The following is a 17,302-nucleotide window of genomic DNA, read 5'->3' on the forward strand; positions in this document are numbered from 1 at the left end:
AAGGAACTAGAAAATATAAGGAGGAGCCAACCTAGAAAATTCATTTGCAGAGATGAAAACTGAGCTAAAGGAAAAATGAGCAGAATGAATAATGCAGAGGAATGAATTAGTGACATGGAAGATAAAATAATGGACAGCAGAGAGAAAACCAAATGAAAAAACATGAAAACAATATAAGAGACCTATGGGATAATATAAAGTGGACCAATCTACACAAAATAGGAATTCCAGAAGGAGAAGAAAAAGAAAAGGTGATTGAAAATATATTTGTAGAAATTATGGCTTAAAACATCCCAAATCTAAAGGAAATTGATATCAAGATACAGGAAGCACAGAGGGCCCCAAACTAGTTGAACCCAAAGAGACCCATGCCAAGACATATTGTATGAAAATGGCCACAGTTAAAGATAAAGAGATGATTCTAAAGGCAGCAAGAGAAAGCAAAGTGTTAATTATAAGGGAATCCTCACAAGGCTATCAGATGATTTCTCTGCAGAAACACTATAGGCCATAAGAGAGTGGCAAGATATATTGAAACTGCTGAAAGGAAACAAAATTTCAATCAAGAATACTCTATCCAGCAAGAATATAATTTAAGATAAAAGGAGAAACAAAGAACCCCAATTCGAAAGCAAGCATTTAAGTAAGCCTGCATACCGATATAAACATGAAGATGTTAAAACAAACAAACAAATAAACAAAGGACATCAAAATCACAAGCTGAGGGGAAGGAAAGTAAGAAAATATGGACTTTTTTTTTAGGAATATGTTTGAACCTATATGACTATGAGGCTAAAGCAAGCAGACACAGGAAGGGGTTAACATACTTGAGAAACTGCAAATCAAAAACAAATATTACATTCACAAAAACTGAAAAGAAAAGGACACACATAAAATAAAAGGAAATCATCCAACCAAAGAAAGAAAGGAACAACGGAAAAACACACAATCAACTGGAAAACAAGGTTTAAAATGGCAATAAATACATATCTATCAATAATCACCTTAAATGCCAGTGGACTGAATGCTCCAATCAATGGACAGAGAGTGTCAAATTGAATTAAAAAGCAAGAGCCTACAATATGTTGTTTACAAGTGACTCAACTTAGGGCAAAGGACACATATAGATGGAAAGTGAGGGGATGGGAAAAGATATTTCATGCCAATGGATAAGACAGGAAAGCACGAGTTGCAATACTCATTTCAGACAAAATAGACTTTAAAAAGAAGGCCATAAAAAAGGACAAAGAAGGACACTACTTCATGATAAAAGGATCCATTCAAGAAGAGGATATTACAATTTTCAGCATATATGCCCCTAATATGGGAGCACCCAGATACCTACAACAAATACTAAAAGACATAAAAGGAGAAATTGATGGGAATACAATAACAGTAGGCGAATTTAACACCCTACTCACATCAATGGACAGGGCCTCTGTACAGAAAATCAATAAGGCAATAGAGATCCTAAATGACACAATAGAAAAGTTAGACTTGATAGACATTTTCAGGACATTACTTCCAAAAAAATCAGAATATACATTCTTTTGAAGTGCACTTGGAACATTCTCAAGGATTGACCACATACTGGGGCACAAAACTAACCTCAACACATTTAAGAGTATAGAAATTATTTCAAGTATCTTCTCTGACCACAATGGCATGAAACTAGAAACCAACCACGGGAGAAGAAATGAGAAAAAAACTGACTACATGGAGACTAAACAACATGCTACTCAAAAACCAATGGGTCAATGAGGAAATCAAGAAGGAAATTTAAAAATACCTCAAAACAAATGATAAGGAAGACACAACCACTCAAAATCTGTGGGATGCTGCAAAAGCAGTGCTCAGAGGGAATTTCATAGCAATAGAGGCCTTCCTCAAAAAAGAAGAAAAATCTCAAATCAACAACTTAACTCGCCATCTAAATGAATTAGGAAAAGAAGAACAAACAAAACCTAAAGTCAGCAGAAGGAAGGAAATCGTAAAGATCAGAGAGGAAATTAATAAAATAGAGATTCAAAAAACAATAGAAAAAAATCAATAAAACCAAGACAAACAAAACCTAAAGTCGGCAGAAGGAAGGAAATCATAAAGATCAGAGAGGAAATTAATAAAATAGAGATTCAAAAAACAATAGAAAAAAATCAATAAAACCAAGAGCTGGTTCTTTGAAAAAGTAAACAAAATTGACAGACCTTTGGCTAGACTCACCAAAAAGAGGAGGGAAAACACCCAAATAAACAAAGTAAGGAATGAAAAGGGAGCAGTCACAATGGATACTACGGAAATACAAAAAACCATGAGAGAATACTATGAACAGTTGTATGCTGACAAATTTGAAAACCTAGAAGAAATGGAAAACTTTCTAGTGACTTACAGCCTGCCAAAACTGAATCAAGAAGCAACAGATCAACTGAACAGAAATGAAACTCTGTAGAAATGAAATTGAATATGTCATAAAAACACTCCCTACAAATAAAAGCCCAGGGCTAGGTGGCTTCACAGGAGAATTCTACCAAACATCCAAAGAGGAACTTATACCCATCCTCCTTAACCTTTTTCAAAAGGTTGAAGAAGAAGGAACACTCCCAAAGACATTCTCTGATGCCAGCATCACCCTAATTCCAAAAGCAGACAAAGTTACCACCAAAAAAGAAAACTACAGGCCAATATCTTTGATGAACATAGACACAAAAATTCTCGACAAAATTATAGCCAACTGAATCCAACAACATATCAAAAAGATCAAACACCACAACCAAGTGGGATTCATCCTAGGTGCACAAGGATGGTTCAACATATACAAATCAATAAATGTTATACACCATATTAACAAAAGAAGAGTCAAAAACCACATGATCATCTCAACAGATTCAGAGAAAGCATTTGACAAAGTCCACCATACTCTCATGATAAAACCTCTTACCAAAGCGGGTAGAGAAGGTACACACGTTGACATAATAAAAGCCGTCTATGACAAACACACAGCAAATATATAATACTCAATGGAGAAAAGCTGAAAACCTTCCCACCAAAATCTGGAGCAAGAAAGAATGCCCACTCTCACCACTTTTATTCAACATAGTATTAGAAGTCAGACAAACAAAATAAATAAAAAGTATTCAAATTGGAAGAGAAGAGCTAAAGCTGTCACTGTATGCAGATGACATGACACTACACATAGAAAACACTAAGGAATCACCACAAAAACTATGTGAACTGATCAATGAATTCAACAAAGTTTCAGGATATAAGATTAACATTCAGAAATCAGTCATATTTCTGTATACTAACAATGAAATATTACAAAAGGAATACAAAAATACAACACCTTTTAAAATTGCACCCCCCAAAATTAAATACCTAAAAATAAACCTGACCGAGGAGGTGAAAAACTTATATGCTGAGAATTATAAAACATTAATCAAGGAAATTAAAGAGGATTCAAAAAATTGGAAAGATAGTCCATGCTCTCGGGTGGGAAATGGCCATACTACCCAAAGCAATCTACAAAATCAATGTGATCCCTATCAAATTACCCATGACATTTTTCACAGAACTAGAACAAACAATCCAAAAACTTATATGGAATGACAAAAGACCCAGAATTGCCAAAGCAATCCTGAGGAACAAAAACCAAGCAGGAGACATACCTGTCCCAGACTTCAGAAAAACTATGAAGCTACAGTAGTCAAGACAGTGTGGTACTGGTAGAAAAACAGACATACTGACCAATAGAACAGAATAGAGAACCCAGAAATAATCCCAGACACCTATGGTCAATTAATCTTTGACAAAGGAGGCAAGAGTATAAATGGGAAAAAGACAGTCTTTTCAGCAAGTGATGCTGGGAAACCTGGACAGCCGCATGTAAATCAATGAAACTGGAACACACCCTCACACGATGCTCAAAAATAAACTCAAAACGGCTTTAAGACATAAATATAAGACAAAACACCATCAAACTCCTGGAAGAGATCATAGGCAAAACATTCTCTGACGTCAATAGTACAAACGTTTTCTTAGGTCAGTCACTCAAGGCAACAGAAATAAAAGCAAAAATAAACCAATGGGACCTAATCAAACTGAAAAGCTTTTGCACAGCAAAGGAAATCAAAAAGAAAACAAAAAGACAACTTACAGAATGGGAGAAAATAGTTTCAAATGATGCAACTGGCAAGGGCTTAATCTCTAATATATACAAGCAACTTATACAACTCAACAGCAAAGAAGCCAACAACCCAATGGAAAAATGGTCAAAAGACCTGAATAGACATTTCTCCAAGGAAGATATACGGTTGGCCAAGAAGCACATGAAGAAATGCTCAGCATCCCTGATTATTAGAGAAATGAAAATCAAAACTACCATGAGATACCACCTCACACCAGTCAGAATGGCCATCATTAATAAGTCCACAAGTAACAAAGGCTGGAGGGGGTGTGGAGAAAAGGGATCCCTCCTGCACTGTTGGTGGGAAGGTAAGCTGGTACAACCATTTTGGAAAACAGAATGGAGGTACCTTAGCAAACCATACATAGAACTACCATTTGACCCCACGATCCCACTCTTGGGCACATATCCTGACAAAACTTTCCTTGAAAAAGACACATGCACCCACTTGTTCACTGCAGCACTATTCACAATAGCCAAGACATGGAAACAACCTAAATGTCCATCGACAGACAAATGGATTCAGAAGATGCGGTATATATACACAATGGAATACTTGTCAGCCACAATAATGTCATTTGCAGCAACATGGATGGAACTAGTGACTCATCCTGAGTGAAGTAAGTCAGAAAGAGAAAGATGAATACCATATGATATCACTTATATCTGGAATCTAATATACAGCACAAATGAACCTTTCCACAGAAAAGAAAATCATGGACTTGGAGAATAGACTTGCGGTTTCCGAGGTGGAGCGGAAGGAAGTGGGACGGATGGGGAGCTTGGGGTTAATAGGTGTAGACTATTTCCTTTGGAATGGATTGTCGATGAAATCCTGTAGTGTAACACTGGAAAGTATATCTGGGCACTTATGATGGAGCATAATAATTTGAGAAAAAAGAATGTATAAATATGTGTGTAACGGGGTCACCATGCTGTACAGTATAAAATTGACAGAACACTATAAACCAGCTATAATGGAAAAAAATTACAATCATTTTATATAAAAAAAATCAAGGGGACTATACTATTGAGTAAATCAAATATTCATTGGTCCTTACAATGACTGTATGTTTTCATTTGCCTTGCTGTTTTTTAGGGAGGCAAATCTTTTTGGAAGCATTTTTACTTTATCCTAGGGAAAAGAGTCATATTTAAAGTGGTTGAAGCTTCTATAGTGATGGTAGCCTTCTCTGCATAACAAAATCATGAATACACTAGGTTCTAGACATGTACAGATTTAAGATTCATGGTTTTAACTATTTGCCAGTTATTTGGAAAATTTTAATACTTTACTGAAAGAAATTCGTTTCAGTTTCTCTGTAATACTAGTAACTGAAAAGAATCACTCAGATAAGTGAGTTTGTCCAGCAAGCACTAAATCTCTTAGTGTTTTTCTTGTTCTAAGTCTCCTAAAATTATACCAACCTTCTTATTTTATGAATATTTCCCATTAACTAAAATTTGAATATACAAATTATGATGTGTGACTTGCCCAGGAAATAAATGTAGTACTGGTTGGAAATTAGATTCAAAAGAAAAAAAGGTGGCTACATAAATACATATAATCAAATTTGGAGATTTCATAAGACATATTTTTATAAAATTACCCCACGTCTATTGTTTGGAACACATTATTTTACCTTGTTAATATTTAATCGTAAATTATTTGGATTTAGGTAAATATTTTTTGTATTTTTTTTTCTTCTTTTTTGGCCACCCTGTGGCCTATGGAGTTGCTGGGCCTGAGATCAGATCCATGTGGCAGTTGTATCCTATGCCACAGCCGTGGCAATGCCAGATCATTTAACCCACTGTTCTAAGGCAGGGACGGAACTTGCATCTTGGTGCTGCAGAGATGCCACTGATTCCTTTGCACCACAGCGGGAACTCATGTGTTTAAATGTTTAAACATATTTATACCATGTTTATCATGAGGATGAGTATTAAAAGTATTAAATTCTTACTAATGATTTGCTTAGTAAGTTCTTTGAAGTACAGTGAAGACATGATGAAGTTTTGTTATAAGCATTTTAACTATATTTACACTTCAATCAATAAAACCATTTTAAAACCTTGCCATTTCTGCCGGCGGTCACATTGACAGTGGCAGGTTTCATAGCCGTGGTATGATTTGTAGCAATAGTCTCACTGATAAGAAAGAAGGTTCAAATAGGAAGCATTTATTGAGTTACTGGACTGCATGTTAGTGTCCTGAATATGAGGTATTTTATAATTGCATTCTAGTATCTTACTGTCTTGTTAAAGAGAGAGAATTTGTATAATATCAAACAATTAGAATACAGTCAAAGCAAAGTGACCATTTAAATTTAATCAATCACCAATGTGTATGACAAGTGCAGTAAAAGTTCAGGAAAGATTTAATGGAAGAATTTAATCCAAGGATAGATCTTGAAGGTCTGGCTCCTTCTCTGGCCTTGATAAAGTGGAGTAGACCAAATGGTTGCCAAAATCATAAGCTAAACTATGAGCACTTGACTAGTGTGATTTTTGTAAGACACTGAAGAGGTCAAGGTCAGCTGGGCTGTAGAGAAGGTATAGGAGAGAAGCTTCAACACCTCCTGGGGCCTGATGATGCCTGACCTGCCATGCGTATCCTTGTCTAGGAAGGAGTTTGGACTCTATCCATTATGCAGTGGGAAGTAAATAAGTTTTGTGAGTACAGAACTGTCAAGTCCTGGGAATTTTTTTTTCATAACATTTGTGCAAATAATTTTAAATAAATCCATATGTGTATTTATCCTGATCCAAACAAATATTTAGAGAAGGACAAGAAATTCTGAGTTTGGATACTATTTAATTAGATTTTCTTCTTAGTCTAACATTTTATAAAATTTCTGAAGTAAAAATATAGTATTTACTCAGGTCTTATAATACTTGTATTTTTAAAATAATATATGCTAAAATTAGATGTTTAAAATTTGGGTAAAAAATGCAGTTTTCTAGAATGATGGAAGACCACGGGATGCTAACCTCAGAGCTATAAAATATAATCTTGAGATAGTCTCTGTAATAAGAATGAGAATTTTTTTTCTTGTCAGTGCGGATGTAAATATTTGAGCAATAGCACACACATTGTGGCCAGAACTTTATAAGTAAAAGTGAAGTGGAAGTTTTGGCCAATATTTACATTATTAATACAAGATTTAAAAAAATCTGGTTAAGTAATAAAACACTGCTAATTACTTGTACATAATTTATGAAATTCTTGTTTTTTCTGGAATCACAAAGAGGAAACTCTCTGAGGACAGTAATGTTGAATAACAGAATTGTATATAGGTGGTGTGATATTTACGCAGAAAAAATTAAATCTAGGACAAAAGTTGAGAAAAACGGTTATCAGTTGGAAAGTGAAAAAGACTGGGAAAGTATTTTAGAGGGCAAAGTCTTTGTCCCTACTCCCTACAGGGAATCCCTTACTTTCTAAAATCTGTGAGATAAAAAAGTCATTTGAATATTGCTTTATAATACTTCCTAAATAGTCCCTAAAGTATTTGTTTATTTTAATATGTCTACAGGATGTTTTCAAGGAATGCTTAAGGACATGAAAAAATGATCACAATGTGAATGGAAAATGGAAACAAAATTATAAATACAATTTCTATTCTGTAATTATAATAAACAAATATATAAAACTGAACTTATAAAATGATAACGCAGTGCTTTTGGGGGGTTAAGTTCTAACTTATTGAAATTTTTTCTCTCTCTCTCTATTTTTCCAAATTATTAATGTTGAACATTTATACTCGCAGAACAGGGAATGATCTGTTTATTATCATGGTTCTTATTTTTTTAATTGAAGCTTCAGTTTTTGTCTCATAGATGTATGAATTTTTTGTATATCAAGAAAAATAATCCTGGAATGTTGTATTAATTTCATAAATTAGATTTCCTTGTAGTGTTATGAATAGTTTTAAATCACCCTGAATGACTAATCTTTTTCAATTTCAGGAGTTTGCTGTTCCCATTCTGATTGCAATATACATGGTGACAACTTTTCATTCATGGTTGATCGTAATGAAAATGCAGATCTATTTTATTAATTCAAGTTCATAATTTATATTTCCAAGAACAACATGATGAATACATTAAAATTACAAGGCAGCAGATAGCTGCCAACCCAGCAACATGGTATAGGGTTGAAGAGAAGTATATGTTGCTTCACTTAAGCTGCCAAAGCTGTTATCATTCAGCATATAATCATCATTTTTTGATGGGAAGATGGAGAATTTGAAATCCAAGGTGCTGCTTATTTTATCAGAAAGTTAAAGACCCAGTAATGGTTCATTTTAATAGGTGAATACTAGGAGCTGGCTGGGTAGATAATTTCATCTTTCTTGGAGTCCTAGGTACTTATTCCTTGAGGATTAGTTGGCTTTGAGTATAATGTTTATGAAACATGTAAGAGGTTGTTCACATTATAAAAAAAGTGCTTACGGAGTTCCCGTCGTGGCGCAGTGGTTAACGAATTCGACTAGGAACCATGAGGTTGCGGGTTCGGTCCCTGCCCTTGCTCAGTGGGTTAACGATCCGGCGTTGCTGTGAGCTGTGGTGTAGGTTGCAGACGCGGCTCGGATCCCGCGTTGCTGTGGCTCTGGCGTAGGCCAGTGGCTACAGCTCCGATTCAACCCCTAGCCTGGGAACCTCCATATGCCGCGGGAGCGGCCCAAGAAATAGCAAAAAAAAAAAAAAAAAAAAAAAAAAAAATGCTTAAAGGTGTGAAGTCTACATTGCGCAACAATTCTCTCTCTCTTTTTTTCTTTAAGGCCCTGGGAGTGAAAATAAGTAGCTCGTTGTTTAAAATAGAAAACAAAACAAAACTTACTGTTGAATGCCTGCTAAATTTTACAGTGATCTTAAAATGGCTTCATATGCATTTTAATGTCTTAGTGATTTATAGTTACTTGAGGATCTAGGGATAGAGAAAAAACATCTAAAAACACAGTAACCTAATTCATATGCTTTGAATATGCTCTTGGGAGTATATATAGTAAAATTATTACCACAGTATGAATAATTAGCATCACCATCACCTCATATAATACCTTTTTTTTGTTTGTGAGATGAGAAAACATATATTCTTTTAGAATCTTTTGAGTATATAGTATTATTACTATAGTCACCATATTATACATTAGAAAATCAGACCTTATTAATCTTATACCTAGAAGTTTGTGTCTTTTGATGAACATCTCCTCATTACTCTGACTCCAAACCCCTGGCAACCACCATTCTACTCTGTTTCTATCCGTTCAACTTTTTAGATTCCACATATAAATGTGATCATGCAGTATTTGTCTTTCTCTGTCTGATTTATTTCATTTAGCATAATGCCTTCATGTTTAACTGTGTTGCCTGAAATGATAATATTTTCTTCTTTCTTGTGGCAGAATAATATCCCATTGTATATATGTTAATACATCTCTATACACATTCATTTGTAGATAAGCACTTAGGTTATTTCCAGCCTAAGTGGGACCATAGTTGGTGATTCAGTTGCTTAGTGCAGGTCTATCTTCTCACAGTAGCTCTCCTTGTTCTTGGTCTGCACTAAGGTTTCACAGTCACGTATCTGGATCTCATGGCTCCCCCAAAGATGTATTAGTCCATGGTTGGATCCCAAATTATTGGTGTTGGGGGAGTGGAATATGAGCAAGGGATATCTTATTTGTCTATTGTGGTGCTCTCACTCATATATTTTCTGTTTTAAATGTGTGAATTTGGTAATTTATACTTTTTTATTAGTTTCATTTGTATATGTCCTTTTAAAATGTAAAATTTTAAGGGATAAAATTATGAGATGAGAAGTAACAAAATTTTCTTTTTATGAATTATAAAATCAAGCTACTGCATGATTTTATTTTCCTAAATAATTTCTGAGGTACTCACGAGGGGGAATTATCAACACAGAAAAATGATACTGAAGTACAAGGCAGGAATTCAAACTGCAAACTGACTCTGAAAGATAATTTGTTGCTTTAAAATGAATAACTAATGTTAATCATCTTTGTCACAAATTGGTATATTCCTTGTGATGTTTTATTTTTCTTTCCATCAAGGGCTTATTATATGCCAAGTGTTCTGCAAATATAAATGCACTTAATCTTTGTATTAATCAGGTATTATTTTTCATCTTATAAATGGGAAAACTGAAGATTTTTATGTCATTTAATATTATTTAGAATGAACTATGACCTAGGCACTATTTTTGGCTCTGAGGATAAAATAATGAATGAAACAAACACTATCCTGCTATTATGGAGCTTATATTAAATTGGGGATAGGTAGCAGATGAACAAACAAATATGGTTTTAGGGCCATAAAGACAATATAAAGCAGAGAAAGGAGGTAGAGCAGTGAGACTGAGGATGGAGGTCTTGGAATTCCTTTATATGGTATAAATGGTGTAAATGAAGAAGATTACTCTGGTTGTGTGGACTGTCAACCTGAATGAAAAGAATGTGTGAGACAAGATAGTGTTTGGAGAAGGAGTATTCTAAGGAGATGAAATAAAAGATATTCAAAGGTTCTGAAAGTTTTGAAGCAGTAGTTTGCTTGATGTAGAAAGAAGAGTCTTGTTGGAAAGGTATGACTATGGATGAGAGTGATAGGAAACAAGTACAAGGGGAACAGAATATTAAGGAAGAGGGTTAATTATGTCGGGCCTCTGGAGGCTTTGGTGAAGATTCTTAATAGGATAATCCTGAATGGGATGGAAGCCATGGAGCAGATTTGAAGCAGAGCAGTGACATGCTCTGATTTACATTAAAAAATGTGATTTCTTATTGACTGGAGTAGAGCAATGATGAAAATAGCCTGCTAAAAAAGAATCTCAGTAGTATAGGTAAGAGACTAACTGATTTGATAATGTTGGATGGTATTAAAAAGTGGTTGGTGTCTAGGTTTATTTATTTATTATTTATTTATATTTAACATTTTGGCCACACCCATGGTATGTGGAAATTCCCAGGCCAGGGGCTGAGTCTGCCACAGCAGTGACCTGAGCTGCTGTAGTGACTATGCCGGATTCTTAACCCACTGTGCCACAAGGGAATTGCTAGGTTTATTTTAAATATAGAAAGCAAGAGAGGAATTAAAAAGGAGTCCAATGTCTTTGATCTGGATATTTGAAAAAAGTTAAAGAGCTATTTTATTAAGATTAGGGAAATAACATGTTTTAGGGTAAAATTAGATCAAGACTTTCGTTTGCAGTATGCTAAGTATGGAACTTATGTTAGATATTTCAATGGCAATGTCAAGTAAGCAGTTGGAAATGGAAGCTAAGTTTCAGGGAATGGATTATACTTAATCCATGGGATCAACTAAAATCACCTGGCAAGTGTGTGTAGCTACACAAGAGATCTGAAGAAAATAAGGAAATTTCAGCAAGATACAAAGAAATGATGAAAATAGGTAGCCTGCTAAAAAAGAATCTCAGTAGATAAAGTCCTGAGAAAACTGATTTGATTTTCAATGTGGAGGTCATTTTTGACTTTAATGAGATGGTGGAAGGATGGAGAGGTTATCTTTGGTGTTCCTGTTTTCCATAGAATTAAGAGCAAAGAAATTATATAAGAGTTAGGAGGGAAGAGAGGATTAGGACAGTGTTAGAGAAAGGTGAAAAATCCTCATCTAAAAGAGTAGGAAAATAATTTTAATTTGGCATTTTCATGGAGTTCCAGGCAACCTTATCTCTACCTTTGAGGTCTATGGTCATGTACTTAAACTGAGACCACTATGACTCCAAGATTGTCTTTAGCAACTTTCAGGTGCTCAGGTAAAAGTAGGAAGTAGGTGAAAACTGTAAGTTAACCAGAGTTAGACTCTTACCAAGTTAGTATACTTAAGGGAAAGGAGGAGAAAGAAGTATTGATGAACCATGGAATCTAAACAGGGTAAGAATAAAAAAAAATATGAAGGAGATGATGGAGAAAAAAATTCAATAGATTAGAGGTTCCAGTGAGGCAAATAATTGTTGAAGTTGGGATAAAGAGGACCCAACACTATCTTAATTATGGAGAGCGGGGTATTAGAAACAGCCTGGAAAGATTGTAGTTATTGGTAATAACAAGCGGTTACTGAGTCAGGTTGTTTTGCTGATGACAGACTGTAAGTTTCTCAGGGCAAAGTGAAAGAGTATCTGAAAATGAGAGAGGAGTGGGAAAACATGTTAGATGAAGGATTATATGGAAATATAAGGGACTTAGATTCATAGTCTTGTGATTTCTGAAGGCAAACATAGGCTGAGGAACTCTTAATAGTGTTTTCAGGAGTGATAATCAGATCTAATTAGAGCCTCCTTCTAAGTCAGTTGTTCGCAGCCTTGACTGCGCATTAGAGTCACCTGGAGGAACGTAAGGCTTTCCAATGCCCAAGTTTCACCCTAAACCACTTAAATTAAAATCTCTGGGGGTGGGACCCAGAAATCAGAATATTTTAAAGCTCTTCAGATGATTGCAATTTGCAGTCAAGGCTGAGAGCCAGGTCTTCTCCTCTCTGAGGTCAGAAGCAGCAGCAAGAAGTTTTGATTCTAGAGCCTGGGCTCTGCATGCTATGATAGAACACCTCCAGCTCTGTTTGCATGTAAGGTAGGAGTCAGATTTGCCCTCCTTCTGGGTCTGAGCATCTAATGAGCTAAGGTTTATGAGAGAAGCAAACCAAATGACTCAAACAATCCAGTAGATATCTTTGTGTTTATTAGCCAGTAAAAAGTAAAAAAGTTTCCTCCCCAAATGCTGAATGATCACAGTTTGAGACTGTACCACAGGACAGCAGGTCATGGCTGAAATGGCAATTGATTATATACACATTGCTCTGAGGGCTCCTTAAGAACTTTTACTTTTTTGAAAGAACATCAGGTGAAAGGTTCACAGCACAACTTTTCACAGTTAATTAGTAGTAAGAATCGCTTCAAGAAATCGAATAGGGAGGAGCAGATGGATTTGCAACTCACCTTGAGGCAGTAATTTGTATGCCCCAGCCATTAGTCTTGGTTGCTAATAACATCATCTAGAGGTAATGCAGTCTTTAAATTTTGCTTATTTTCTATTTGGTTGCTAAAGAATTTAATTGCAAAATTGAATTTCTGTTAAAAAAGAAAAACTAAATAAAATCTTTTAATCACAGCTATTTAACTTGTAACATATTACTATTATAATCTGACATGGGTGGAACATCTAACACGCCCCTAATTGTTTTAAATCCTCAGATAACTTTGATATGCTCTAGTAAGTGAACAAGTTCTACTTGCAAATTTCAAAGAACACATTATATTTTATAGGCATCTCAATATAATAAATTACAGAGTAGTAAAATTTTGCTTTTGGATTTTAGAAAGAAAAATCCTTTTGTTTTAAAACTTACATCTTTAAATGGCTCTGATTTTTTTAACAAAATTAGCTGTCATATTTTAGAAAGTTAGTATTGTCCATTTATTGTGGAAACGTTTTTACTGTATTTTTAACACAAATCTTTACTCCATATTTATAGCACTCTGAGGTTTTATTTATTTTTTTACTAGCGCCATAGCTTTTCAAATTGAAATGTAGAAACATGCACCATCATAGACTCTTGCATTTTGTTAAAAGTGTGGGTCTGAGTGACATCGTTGGTCTAGGAGAGAGTGCTAATTCTTCTATCTTCCTCTGGAAATATGTGTTCGTTCTCTGAAAAGAAAGTGTTACTTAAATTTAACTTATTATTTTCCCAGTTGGAGTAGCAGAGAATTCTGGGTGACCTTCATGAAAATTTTCTCCATCTGAAGTAGAGAAAATACCTGTAGAACTAAGGACTATGGTGAAGACAATGGTTGTCAAATATTTTTTTGTGCTACTTCTCAGAAAGAAGTCAGTTGTGATGAATAGACTTTAAGAAGTTTCCTAAAACACTTTGTGCCAAACTTCCAAGTCTATCTATTCTTCATCAGGCTTTTGCACTCTAATTAAGCCATGCTGATGAGTCAGAGTTGGTTCTAGGCAAAATACTGCAGTGAACATTTTAAATTTATACCTTATCTCTTTGTGTCTTTCTCCTCTATCTCTCTACAATGTGCCCATGGCTTTCTTCTATTTACTTTAGCATACATAGCAAGTCCACCTTTCTCCATAAAGCCTGTGTGTGCCCAAGTCAGCCCCATTTCAAGTCTTTGTTACTAAAAAAGAAATATTATGTGGCTCCTCCCCCAAACCAATTAAATCAGAAACTCTGAGGATGTAGCTTGGAGAATTTTTAGTTACCAGATAAGTAAAGAAGATATTTGTATACCAAAAGTCCTTTCAGGCTATTTATAAACCCCAAACTATTGAGAGGACACTGTCTCAGCAGCCTGAAGGATGACAGCAGCTAAGCTAACAATGATATTTTATATTGCTATCAATTCCCTCAGTGGCCATTTACTTTTTTTTCATCTCAGGCATTGGGTTATCTATAATCATCTATCACATACTGAATGTATTATTATTCTCCTTGTATCTGATAGCATAATGTCCACTAACAAGAGATTAACTTCTAAATTTGTGGGTATAGGGAGAACTGCAGAATTACTTGCTATTATGTCACAGTGCATTTCTGATTCTAAAAAACATCTCCAATCACCACCATGACAGTAGAATTACCTGTTTTCCTTACAAGCTTTGGTTAACTTAGTAAATCTCTGCTTGCTTGGAGTTGGTTGTCCCTCTGTTCAGAATGATTAGAAAGATGGCCTCAGAATTCTAAGAATGCTAGGACATCATTCATGGCCATGGAGATGTTAGGTTCAAAACAGTAGTTTCCTAAGCTGATTGCTTTTTGAATGTTGGAATAGGTATTAGAAAATAAATAACTGAAGTTTGTAGTCTCTCATATTCTTGAAATAAGAATTTACTTTTACACATATGGTGAACATAGAAGCCTTTGGTGAAAAGTATGTGATAAGGAACAATATGCTAACTTTTAATTTCAGTTTTTAAGTTCCTGTGAACTTGTACCCTGAACCTGATGATAGCAAATAAAACCTAATTTATTGCTGTTTCAACAATTTAATAAAATTGAGAGTGCTGAAATATCTGACTTTGTTCATGCCCATATTTCTTCCACTGCACTATGGCTTAGAAGACATCCTTTAAATATATTTTAGGGGCATTGATCCTGCTTCACGCTCACTGTAACCTTTGAGAAGAGTGCTAGTTAGTTGAAAACTAGGATATTATTGAACAGTTTTGAGGAGTTAAGCTTTTTGTATAATGGTGGAAATGATGAAAATCTATTTTAAAACTTCCGGTTTCTGGTTCTGCATCAAATATAAGGAGCCTGGAAATTGTCATTCTGTCCAACAAGTGAAAACGGAACAGATTTCTTGCACCTGTAAGAGAGGGGAGACACAGGACAAACCACCGTCCCCCAGGATTGAAGAGTCAGGCAAGCACAGTAAGTAGAGACTCAGGGAGTGGAAACCACTTCAGGAACTAGTGCTAAGGTAGGAAAATCTAACTGTACTTGACAATTGCTGGTGGCTCAAGGAGGGACAACTCTGAGGATTAAAAACTAGACCCTGTCACAGTGGTGGTGGTGTGTGCAGGAGGCACACAGTATTGTGAGATTTACTTCTAGAAACTTGTTCAGGTTCCCAAAGTAAATATAAGAGAAAAATCCCTTCAGGCTTTTGGCAGAGGGGGAGGAGAAAAAGAACCATTTTGAAATACCCAGGGCATTGGTTTTTCCTAACAAGGCCTGCCCTCAGGGGAAACTAGATAGCTGGAGCCTCACTGACCTGGTGGAAGGAAAATATCCAACTCCAGTACACTTAGCTATCCTGTCCCACCTACAGGCTGGGGAACTGTGGCTGAGAAACACTTGTGTAGTTCACAGTGCAGAAGTATAGGCCCACTGAAAGACTAAGACTTAATGATAGGACTAAAAAAATGCTTTCCCTCGCACTGACACCTCACCACTATATTACCAAGAGCCTTTTTTTATAGCAGTTTCTTTTACTTGGTACCTTATATCAAGCTGTCAAGAAAAAAATTGCAATGCATATTAAAACATATGGAGGTTTAGCATATGTGATTCATTTGCAATCAAACGATAATTTTATCCTTCATGTTGATGAAAACTTATTTAGAGGGGCAATGTTCTTGACCCTTGATGAAATCTTGGCAAGCCAGACACTTCTTGTTAATCTCTGTTAACAACAATCTTATGTTTTTAGTCCTTCTAAATTACAAATACAGTGTTAATTCATTAAAAATCTCCAGTTCCTAGAGATCTAGAGATCACTCTGTATAATAATGTTTTAATCACCCTGTATAATAATCCTAGAGGTCACCCTATATAGTAATATTTTGATCTTCATTGAAGATTATTGCTCTGTCTCCCTCTATGGGAAGGTCCACCTAGTTGTTGATAGTCTCTCATTTTCTTACCAAGACCTGTAGCAGATGGAAACCTTTGATTTAATAAGAGAGTATTCTCAGCTTCTACTACTACTAGTACTACTAATATTATTATTACTACTACTACTTCTGCTGCTGCTTCTTCCTCCTCTTCTTCATCTTCATCTTCTTCTTGCTGTGCCTATGGCATATGGAAATTTCCTGGCCAGGGATTGAATCTGAGCTGCAGCTGCAAACTGCTCTTAGCCAGATTCTTAACCCACTGCACCACAGCAGGAACCCCTTGGATTCCTTTTTTTACATCCATCTTCCTCCCTCACCTCCTCCTCCACTCTCTAACTTCAACAAATGGAAATAGGTGAGAGAAGGGAGATGATAACATAGAACAGAGAAACTAAATCTTGGGAGTTATCTGGTGATGCCATGTGTTGACTTCAAGCTTTCTGGGCAGATTTCCTTTTCTTATTGGTGCGTGCGTGCGTGTGTGTGTGTGTGTGTGTGTGTGTGTGTGTTTCTGGAAGATGCTGTCACTGAAGACTTGTCCAGCTCTACCTCTCATGATATGCCCAGTACAATTCATTACCCAATCTACTGATCTTTCTTTATCCCTAGGTTTTCTGGTGGTCCACTCCACAAAGAAGCTATTTATATTTCCACATCTTCCAGAAGTAAAGGTAGGAACTTGGACTTAAAATGGTTCTAGTCTTTCTTTTTCTGGCATGGCTTACCA

Source organism: Sus scrofa, chromosome 1 (genome assembly GCF_054392235.1).
Source record: "Sus scrofa isolate SSC_HxYL_T2T_F1_AM1 chromosome 1, Sscrofa_HxYL_maternal_Yorkshire_Landrace_v2.0, whole genome shotgun sequence".
NCBI classification, from domain to species: domain Eukaryota; kingdom Metazoa; phylum Chordata; class Mammalia; order Artiodactyla; family Suidae; genus Sus; species Sus scrofa.